Source organism: Mustela putorius, unplaced genomic scaffold, assembly GCF_011764305.1.
Source record: "Mustela putorius furo isolate JIRA1106 unplaced genomic scaffold, ASM1176430v1.1 tig00004200_pilon_pilon_pilon, whole genome shotgun sequence".
Classification (NCBI taxonomy): domain Eukaryota; kingdom Metazoa; phylum Chordata; class Mammalia; order Carnivora; family Mustelidae; genus Mustela; species Mustela putorius.
Window position 1 is genome coordinate 66,103 of NW_025422315.1, and position 11,861 is coordinate 77,963.

At 38.0% G+C, this 11,861-nt stretch overlaps 1 non-coding gene across 1 annotated transcript; it reads right to left on the reverse strand.

Annotated features, from left to right (window-relative positions):
* Positions 1 to 5,841: 5,841 nt before the first annotated feature.
* Positions 5,842 to 5,948, reverse strand: LOC123389930. The gene has a single exon (XR_006604599.1). It is a non-coding gene; the product is annotated as a U6 spliceosomal RNA (small nuclear RNA).
* Between the last annotated feature and the right edge of the window lie 5,913 nt (positions 5,949 to 11,861).

An 11,861-nucleotide genomic window follows, 5' to 3' on the forward strand; every position in this document is an offset into this window, starting at 1 on the left:
CCCTTTTTTCCTCATTTTTATAGGTTTATTCCATCCCTTCATTGTGCCTACGCTTATATGCTTTTCATCCTTTAAAATCTTGGGAGGTAGTTTCTTCTAAGAGACCCAAATACTCCCAAAATTAAGTGAGTGACCCTGTTCTAGTCACAAGTCTAGTATATATATATATATATATATTTATTTTTTTCTTTTTTAATATTTTTTCCTTTTTTTCTTTTTTTTTAAACCTTTTTTTCCCCCTTGAACTTCTTTTTTATCCCCTTTCGTTCTCCCACAACTTGGGTCTCTTCTGATTTGGTTAAAGCACATTTTCCTGGGGTCTTTACCACCTTTTTAGCATTTTATTTGCTCCTTTATGTATTCTTATCTGCTCAAAATGACAAGGTGGAAAAACTCACCACAAGAAAAAGAACAAGAGGCAGTACCAAAGGCTAGGGACCTAATCAAAACAGACATTGGTAATATGACAGAACTAGAGTTTAGAATGACAACTCTCAAGGTTCTAGCTGGGCTCGAAAAAGGCATGGAAGTTATTAGAGAAACCCTCTCCAGAGAGATAAAAGCCCTTTCTGGAGAAATAAAAGAACTAAAGCCTAGCCAAGTTGAAATCAAAAGAGCTGTTAATGAGGTGCAATAAAAAATGGAAGTTCTTACTGCTAGGACAAATGAGGCAAAAGAATTAGTGATATGGAAGACCAAATGATGGAGAATAAAGAAGCTGAGCTAAAGAGAGACAAAAACAAATACTGGACCACGAGGAGAGAATTTGAGAGATAAGTGAACCCATAAGATGACACAACATTAGAATAATTGGGATCCCTGAAGAAGAAGAAAAGAGAGAGGGGAGCAGAAGGTATATTGGAGAGAATTTTGTAGAGAATTTCCTTAATATGGCAAAGGGAACAAACATCAAAATCCAGGAGATGCAAAGAATGACCCTCAAAATCAATAAAAATAGGTCCACACCCCGTAACCTGATAGTAAAATTTACAACTGTTAACAACAAAGAGAAAATCCTGAAAGCAGCCTGGGAAAAGAAGTCTGTATTGTACAACAGTAAAAACATTTGATTGGCAGCAGACTTATCCACAGAGACCTGGCAGACCAGAAAGAACTGGCATGATATATTCAGTGTTAAATGAGGGAAAAAACATGCAGCCAGGAATACTATATCCAGCTAGGCTATCATTGAAAATAGAAGGAGAGATTAAAAAGCTACCAGGACAAACAAAAGCAGAAAGAATTTGCAAACACCAAACCAACTCTCCAGGAAATATTGAAAGGGGTCCTCTAAGCAAAGAGAGAGCCTAAAAGTAGTAGATCAGAAAGGAACAGAAACAATATACAGTAGCAGTCACATTATAGGCAATACAATGCCACTAAATTCATATCTCTCAATAGTTACCCTGAATGTAAATGGCCTAAATGCACCAATCAAAAGACAAAAAAGCAAAACCCATCAATATGCTACCCAAGAAACTCATCATAGACACGAAGACACCCCCAGATTTAAAGAGAGGGGGTGGAAAACAATTTACCATGCTAATGGACATCAGAAGAAAGCTGGGGTGGCAATCCTTATATCAGATCAATTAGATTTTAAGCCAAAGACTATAATAAGTGATGAGGAAGGACACTATATCATACTCAAAGGGTCTGTCCAACAAGAAGACCTAACAATTTTAAATATCTATGTCCTGAACATGGGAGCAGCCAACTATATAAACCAATTAATAACAAAATCAAAGAAACACATCGACAATAATAAAATAATAGTAGGGGAATTTAACGCTCCCCTCATTGAAATGGACAGATCATCCAAGCAACAGATCAACAAGGAAAAAGGCCTTAAATGACACACTGGACAAGATGGACATCACAGGTATATTCAACACATTCCATCCCAAAATAACAGAATACACATTCTTCTCTAGTGCACATGGAACATTCTCCAGAATAGACCACATCCTGGGTCATAAATCAGATCTCAACCATTATCAAAAGATTGGGATCATCCCCTGCATATTCTCAGACCACAATGCTCTGAAACTAGAACTCAATCACAAGAGGAAATTTGGAAAGAACACAAATACATGGAGACTAAACAGCATCCTTCTAAAAAATGAATTGGTCAACCAGGAAATTAAAGAAGAATTGAAAAAATCCATGGAAACAAATGATAATGAAAACAAAAGTGTTCAAAATCTGTGGGATACAGCAAAGGCAGTCCTGAGAGGAAAATATAAAGCTGTACGTGCCTTTCTCAAGAATCAAGAAAGATCTCAAATACAAAACATAACCCTACACCTAAAGGGGTCAGAGAACAACAAAGAAAGCCTAAACCCAGCAGGAGAAGAGGAATAATAAAGATCAGAGCAGAAATCAATGAAATAGAAACAAACGAACAAAAAAACACACAAACAAAACAAAACAAAACAAAAAACCAATAGAACAAATCAACGAAACTAGGAGCTGGTTCTTTGAAAGAATTAATAAGATTGATAAAGAAAGAGAAAGGACCCAAATAAATAAAATCATGAATGAAAGAGGAGAGATCACAACCAACAGCAAAGAAATACAAACAATTATAAGAACATACTATGAGCAACTCTACGCCAACAAATTCAACAGTGGGGAAGAAATGGATACATTCCTAGAGACATATAAACTACCACAACTGAACCAGGAAGAAATAGAAAACCTGAACAGACCCATAACCAGTATGGAGATTGAAACAGTCATCAAAAATCTCCAAACAAACAAAAGCCCCGGGCCAGATGGCTTCCCAGGGGAATCCTACCAAACATTTAAAGAAGAATTAATTCCTATTCTCCTGATACTGTTCCAAAAAAATAGAAATGGAAGGAAAACTTCCAAACTCTTTTTTTTCTGAGGCCAGCATCACCTTGATCCCAAAACCAGACACGGATCCCATCAAAAAAGAGAACTACAGACCAATATCCTTGATGAACACGGATGCAAAAATTCTCACCAAAATACTAGCCAATAAGATTCAACAGTACATTAAAAGGATTATTCACCACGACCAAGTGGGATTTATTCCAGGGCTACAAGGTTGGTTCAACATCTGCAAATCAATCAATGTGATACAACACATTAATAAAAGAAAGAACAAGAACCATATGATACTCTCCAGAGATGCTGAAAAAGCATTTGGCAAAGTGCAGTGTCCCTTCCTGATTAAAACTCTTCAAAGTGTAGGGATAGAGGGCACATATTATCAATATTATCAAAGCCATCTATGAAAAACCCACTGCAAATATCATTCTCAATGGAGAAAAACTGAATACTTTTCCGCTGAGGTCAGGAACACAGCAGGGATGTCCGTTATCACCACTGCTATTCAACATCGTACTAGAAGTCCTAGCCTCAGCAATCAGACAACAAAAAGAAATTAAAGGCATCCAAATTTTGCCAAATTGGCAAAAGAGAAGTCAAACTATCCCTGTTTGCAGACGATATGACACTGTATGTGGAAAGCTTAAAGGACTCCACTCCAAATCTGCTATAACTTGTATAGGAATTCTGTGAACTGTCAGGATATAAATCAATGAACAGAAATTGGTTGCATTTTTTTTTATACCAACAAGACTGAAGAAATAGAAATTAAGGAGTGAATCCCATTTACAATTGCACTCAAAACCCTAAGATACCTAGGAATAAACCTAACCAAAGAGACAAAGAATCTATACTCAGAAAACTCTAAAGTATTCATGAAAGAAATTGAAGAAGACACAAAGAAATGGAAAAAAATGTTCTATGCTCCTGTATTGGAAGAACAAATATTGTAAAAATGTCTATGCTACCTAAAGCAATCTACACATTTAATGCAATCCCTATCAAAATCCCATCCATTTTTTTCAAAGAAATGGGACAAATCATCCTAAAATATATATGGAACCAGAAAATATCTCGAATAGCCAGAGGAATATTGAAAAAGAAAGCCTAAGTTGTTGGCATCACAATTCCAGACTTCAAGCTCTATTACAAAGTTGTCATCATCAAGATAGTAGGGAACTGTCCCCAAAACAGACATAGATCAATGGAACAGAATAGAGAGCCCAGAAATACACCCTCAACTCTATGGTCAACTAATCTTCAACAAAGCAGGAAGGAATGTCCTATGGAAAAGAGACAGCCTCTTCAACAAATGTGTTGGGAAAATTGAACAGCCACATGCAGAAAAATGAAGTTGGACCTTTTCCTTACACCATACATGAAAATAGACTGGAAATGGATGAAGAAGCATAATGTGAGAAAGGAATCCATCAAAATCCTTGAGGAGAGAACAGGTAATAACCTCTTCGACCTCAGCAGCAGCAACTTCTTCCTAGGAACATCGCCAAAGGCAAGGGAAGCAAGGGCAAGAATGAACTATTGGGATTTCATCAGATCAAAAAGCTTTTGCACAGCAAAGGAAACAGTTAACAAAGCCAAAAGATGACTGTCAGAAGTTATCTGGGAGAAGATATTTGCAAATGACATACCAGATAAAGGGCCAGTATCTATCCAAAATCTATAAAGAGCTTATCAAACTCAACACCCTAAGACCAAATAATCCAATGAAGAAATGGGCAGAGGACATGAACAGGCATTTCTGCAAAGAATACATCCAAATGGCCAACAGACACATGAAAAAATGCTCCACATCACTCGGCATCAGGGAAATACAAATCAAAACCAGAATGAGATACCACCTCACACCTTTCAGAATGGCTAAAATGAACAAGTCAGTCAATGACAAATGCTGGCGAGGATGTGGAGAAAGGGCAACCCTCCTACACTGTACGTGGGACCACTCTGGAAAACAGCGTGGAGGTGCCTCAAAAAGCTGAAAATAGAACTAGCCTATGACCCAGTGATTGTAGTACTGGGTATATACCCTAAAGATACAAACGTGGCATTCTGAAGGGGCACATGCACCCAAATGTTTATAGCAGCAATGTCCACAATAGTTAAACTATGGAAAGAACCTAAATGTCCTTCAACAGATGAATCAGTAAATAAGATGTGGTATATATGTACAATGGGATACTATGCAGCCATCAAAAGAAATGAAATCCTGCTATTTGTGATGACGTGGATGGAACTAGAGGGTATTATGCTTGGCAAAATAAATCAATCTGAGAAAGACAACTATCATATGATCTCCCTGATATGATGAAGTGGAGATGCAACATAGGCGGTTTCGGGCGTACGAAAAGAAAAATAAAAGAAGATGGGATTGGGAGGGAGACAAACCATAAAAGACTGAATCTCACAAAACAGACTGAGGGTTGCTGGGGGGAGGTGTGTTGGGAGAGGATGGTGGGGGTATGGACATTGGGGAGGGCAGGTGCTATGGTGAGTGATGGTGAGTGCTGTGAAATGTGTAAAGCTGGTGATTCACAGACCTGTACCCCTAGGGATAAAAACACATTATATGTTTATAAAAAATCAAAAAAATAATTTAAAAAATCCATTAAAGAAAAAACACATATTGCACGCCCAGACCTAATCTCATATTCAATCAAAAAAGTTTGAAAGTTTTCCCCTTAAAGATCAGAAAAAAGACAATTGTGTCCACTTTCACTATTCTCATTTGACATAGTACTGGATGTCTTAGCCAGAGAAAAAAGGAACACAAAGAAAGAAAAAAAAGACTCAAAAAAAAAAAAAAAAAAAAGGAAGAAGTAAAATTTTCTTTTTTTGGATAACATGAACTTACATGTAAAAGAATCCTAAAAAATTCACAAAAAATTTTGAATTAACAAATTTAGTAAAGCTGCCAAATACAAGATCAATATATAAAAGACAAGAATTTTGTTTTGTTAAGTTTTCTTTTATATGGAATGCTTCCCAGTTTTTCATGTCATCCTTGTTCAGTGATCAAGCTAATCTTCTCTGCATCATTCCAATTTTAGTATATGTGCTGCCAAAGTAAGCACAAGACAGGAGCATTTTAACACTCTAATGATGAACTGTCTGAAAAAATAAAGAGAACAATCTAATTCACAATAGCATCAAAACTAATAAAATACTTAGGAAAAGATTTAACTAAGAAGATGAAAGATCTGTACCCCATAAACTATGACATTGATAAAGAAATTGAAGGAGACATAAATGGAAAGATAGCTCATATTTATGAATGGTAAGAATTAACATTGTTAAAATGTCCATACTACCGAAAACCATCTGTAAATTCAATTCCTATCAAAAATCCAATGTTAGGGGCGCCTGGGTGGCTCAGTGGGTTAAGCCGCTGCCTTCGGCTCAGGTAATGATCCCAGGGTCCTGGGATCGAGCCCTGCATCAGGCTCTCTGCTCAGCAGGAAGCTGCTACCTCTTCTCTCTCTGCTTGCCTCTCTGCCTGCTTGTCATCTCTCTCAGTGAAATAAATAAATAATCTTTAAAAAAAACCCAATATTGTGTTTTTACAGAAGTAAGTAAAGAATCCTAAAATTTATATGAGACCATAAAAGACAACAAATAATTAAAGCAGTTCTGAGAAAGAATAAAGAAGCGAAATTACACTCTTGATTGGAAACTATACTACAAAGCCCTCATGCTCAAAACAATAAAGTATACTGGCATAAAAACAGACCCATAAACAAGTAGAACAGAATTGAGAGTCCAGAAATAAATCCTTTCATACAGTCACCTAATATTTGACAGGGGCCAACATATATAATGGGTAAAGATAGTCTGTTCAATAAATGATATTTAAAACTGAATAGTCACATAAACCAGCATGAAACTGGAACCTTATATTACTCATAAATCTTAACTTGAAATAGATTAAAGACTTAAATGTGATGCATGAAACTAAATTTCCTAAAGGAAAACATAGGAAAAATTCTCCTTGACATTGGTCTTGCCAATAATTTTTTGGATACCAGACCAAAAACACAAGCAAAAGAAGCAAAAATAAATAAATGGTATTACATTAAACTAAAGTTTCTGCATTGCCAAAAAAACAAAAGAGAGAGAAAGAATGAAAACACAATCCACAGAATGGAAGAAAATACTTACAAATCTTATATCTGAAAAGAGGTTAATAACCAACAGATACAAATAGAAAATAATATATATTTAAAAAAATAGCAAAAAGTATCACAATAGACTTTTTTTTTTTCAAAAAAGTTATATAAATGACCAACAGGAGCATTAAAAAGTGCTCAACGTAAAAACTCAGGGCAAAGTCATTATGTTGTTGTTGTTGTTGTTGTTTACCTCTGAAAAACACAGCAAGATATTACTACCTATTAGAATATATACTACCAAAAAAATAAAACTAACAAATTTTGGTAAATATTGGGTAAAATGCGGAACTTATGCACTGTGATAGGGATATAAATTTGTATGGAAAACAGTATGGAGATTATTCATATTATTAAAAGTAAAATTACCATATGATTCAGTAATCCCACCTCTAGGTATATATCTAAAGGAAACGAAGTCACTATTCGAAGACATATCTGCACTCTTATGTTCATTATAAAATTATTAACTCTAAGCAAGAGATGGAAATAACTTCAGTATCCATTAATGGATGAATGAATAAAAAAGTATGGTAAAAATATATACTATGGAATACTACTTAACCATGAAAAATTAAGAAATACTGCCATTTACAACAGCATGGATGGATCTTGAAGGTATTATACTAATTGAAATATTTCAAAGATTTTATATATTTTTTTTAATTTATGTATTATGATATCCCTTACATACAGAATCTGAAGGAAAAGCAAACTAATGGAAACTTAGAGTTGAGTTGACAGGAGGTGAACCTGGGGTGGAATAAGGTGGTCAAAGGGTACAAACTTGCAACTATAATATGAAAAAGTTCTGGGGATCTAATGTACAGCATGATGATCATAGTTAATAATATATACATACTTTTTTATTGTGCTTCCCTTTATTAAACTTTGCATATATCACATTCTTACAAGTTGAAAGTTTATAGCAATCTTGTATAAAATAGGTCTGCTGCCACCATTTTTCTAAACATTTGTTCATTTTGTGTCTCTCTGTCACATGTTGGTAAATCTTGCAATATTTCAAGTTTTTTCATTATTATTGTATTTTGTTATGGTGATCTGTGATCAGTAATTATGACCCACTGAAATCTCAGAACTAATTTACTTAAGGTATATACATTGTTTTTCCTTAAAGACATAATGCTTTTGAACAGTACAGTATAGTGTTTATTTTTTATATGCACTGGGAAACCAAAAAAAATAATAATGATTTGACTTAGTTAATTGAGATAATCGCTTTATTGAGGCAGTCTGGAACAAATCCCACAAGACCTCTGAAGTTCATCTCTACTGTACTATATACATAAAAGTTGCTAAGAGAGTAGATCTTAAAATTCCTTACCATACATGCATAAAAAACAGTGGCAACTATATGAGATAGTAGATGTATTAACATTTTTATGTAGATTATATTGCAATACAGATGTATGCCAATTTATCAAATTGTACAAAATTTACACAATGTTAAAGTTTGCAGTGTTATAAGAAATCATTTCTTAAATTTACAAATTACAATATGTCAATTATTTTTCAATAAAGCTGGAAAAAACTTTTTGTAGAATTAATCTATTTTTCAAAAAAGGAATTAAGGAAGTAGAAACTGCAACTAACTCTGAAATAATGATATACAACATCCATTTTAGTTATATACACTGTGACAAACACTATTAGTTAGTTTACAATGAAGGAATACTTATGAAGCATGAAGGATGGTCTATAAATAAGGCTGAAAGAGCTCAGTTTTAAGGTTTAAATTTAAAATCTTCTTTTGAAATACTAAACTGACCACCCAGTTTTTCCAAACATAAATGTCTTTAACTGCATGAATTTATTTCATACAACTCTATAATCTAGTTTCATAAGAAAGCAGCATGCAAATTTTGAATAAGACAGACTTGCTTAAGTTTCTTTATGTTCAACAGTAAAGGACACTTCCCTAAAAATAAATAGAAGAAAAATCAGCATATTTATTATGATAATTATTATTCATAATGAGATTCGTATTGAATTAAGGAATATATATCCTCAGAGGGGGTAAAGTAAAATGAAATTTATTTTGGTAAATGTGTCTATGAATAGTCAATACAATGCCTCAATATAAATGAATATTATCATTTTGAACAATTTAATTACTATTATTAGAATTATTATAAGTATAAAAATAGCTATCATTTTAGCATGGAATAAGAGACTCTCGTGCTCCATGCTTCATTACATCCACACAACAACTCTGCATAATAAGTATTATCATCACCATTTCATGGGTGACAAAACTGAGGCTAACACATTTAGATAACTGGTTTATGATTACATGGATGATAAAGATGCATCACACTAATTTAGGCTTCATGATTTCAGAATTGTACTCTTTCCACTGCACATTCTATTACTCTGTAAATACTTGGCTTGTTTTCATTTAGTTCTTTAATTTTATTCATGTGGCGATGGCTTAAAGCTTCATTTAAAGGAAGCGTAAAAAATTCATTTCGCCAAAAGCTCCCAAGAATTAAAAATGTCATGGATCTAATGTAGACATGGATATCATTAGTTAATGGGTAACTATATATTTTCCACTCTAGTGAGATAAAAATCAGAGTATTTTTCTAAGTTTTAGTCTCTGAGTATTAAAAATGACTTTGTTAAAATAGAAATATTTAGACAAAGGTGATCAAAAGTCTGGATCAGGTCACCTTAAGATAAATATTAGGAAACTGAGGAAACAAATGGAGATTTGAACACTGAGCTATGATATAATGAATGGTTTAAAGTATTTAGTAGAGCATAGAAAAGCCCTTTAAAGCCTGGTCTTAGCCTAGCATTGCAGCTTCTGGGATATCTGTCTATCTATCATCTACCTATCTATCTATCTATCTATCTAGATATAAATTTGAAAACTTTTTTAGACAGGAGGGGATGAGGTGGGCAGGGCGCGTGCTCCTCTCTTAGGAAGGACTCTGGGCAGAAAGCATGCCTTTCCTGAGCCTCTGGGCCCAAGGAGAGGCGAACATGGCACCCCTGAAGGCAAGGCCCAAGAGGCACCAGCTCTCCCGAAGCTCTACTTCCCTGACACGACAGAAGCCTTGCTGAGGAAGCAGCAGAGAAGTGCTGTTCGCTCCAAGCCAAAGCCTCTGCGAAAGCACAGCATTCGATGAGAAATGTTCTGCGGGCTGCTGCTGCTTGCCTGAGCCCAGTCTCATGGTGGGGAGAAACCCACATACAGCAAAAGCCTCTTTGCCTGGGCATCTCCCCTGGGAAAGCACAGCGTTCCTTGGGAAATCAGAGTTGGGTTTAGGGCTGCTGCTGCTGCTTGCCTGGGCTAGTCTCTGCAGCTGGGTGGGAAGATACCCGCATGGAGCAAAATACCCTTTGCCCTAGCATCCCCTCTGCCTGAGAGAGAGAAGCCATGTGTGGGGAAGGCGCAGCATGCCGCCCCCGGAGAAGAGAAGAGAGCCGTGGGCCTTGGGGTCGGGAAATGCTCGGGAAGCAGGATAGCCTGCCGTGGCACGAACAGCAGGCCGCTGGCAAGACAAGTGTCACCCGCTCCCTGTGTGGAGAGATGGAAGCCTGGCTGCTAAGGAGACATGAGGCGACGTCTAGGGCAGGGTCGCGTGCTCCACTCTAAGGCAGGAGTCTGGGCAGAAGGCACGCCTGTCCTGTGCCTCTGGTCCGAAGGGGACAGCATCTCCTTGGCCACCTGTCCCAAGGGCAGACTTGGGCTTGCCACCAGGTGCCATTCCTGGAACTCGCAGAAACAGCCCCATGGAGAAACGGGCAGTCAGATGCCGTCTTCCACCAAGATGTGGCAGGGAATTGGGTGGCAGGGCGTGTGCCAGGGAAGGAGTGGAGACAGTCCCCCACAGTTCCCCATCCCAGTGCACGGGTCGTGTGCAGTGATCCTGTCGCCTCCTCTCCCATGTGCTGAAGGACTGGCCTAGACCCCGAGTCTGCCTGAGCACCGGACAAAAGGCAAAGCCTTACCTACCCCAGGAGATGGTAATAGGCATAGAGTGCCATGCTAGGCCACGCACGCTGCTGCAGGGTTGTGACTGTGTCTGCTTAGTTCGGCTTAGTAAGGTGAACCCCGGGCGTGAACTTGGAGCCCGGGAAAGCAAGTCCCAAGAGGCACCAGCTCTCCCGCGGCTCTTCTTCCCTGCCGCGACAGAACGAAAACCCAAATTCTTGCTGAGGAAGCAGCAGTGAAGTGCGGTTCATGCCAAGCTGAAAACCTCTGGGAAAGCATAGCAGTCGCTGGGAAATCAGAGTCGGTTCTGTGGGCTGCTGTTGCTGCTTGCCTAGGCCTAGTATTCATAGCAGGATGGGAGAAACACGCATAGAGTGAAAGCCTCTATGTCCGGCATCCCCTCTGGGAAAGCACAGCATTCTTTGAGAAATCAGAGTCCAGTCTGAGGGATGCTCCTGTTTGCCTGAGCTGGTCTGCACACCACGGTGTAATAAACCCGCATGGAGCGAAATCCTCTTTTCCTGGGCATCCCCTCTGCCTGAGAGAGAAGCGCGGTTGCGCCTGTGGAAAGAGCCTTAAGGAAAGGGACACGTCTTTCACTGGGCTCCCCAGGAGCATCTGTGGAAGGTGCAGCACGCTGCCCAGGGAGAAGTGCAGGAGCCATTGGCCTTCTGGTCTGGAAACGGTTTGCGAAGCAGGAGAGCTGGCCCTGGCAGGCACAGCAGCCGGTGGCAATACAAGTGTCTCCCGCTCCCTGTGCAGAGAGAGGGAAGCCTGGCTGCTAAAGAGAGAGGAGGGGATGAGTAGGGCAGGGCGAGTGCTCCACTCTTAAGATGGAGTCTGGGCAGAAAGCATGC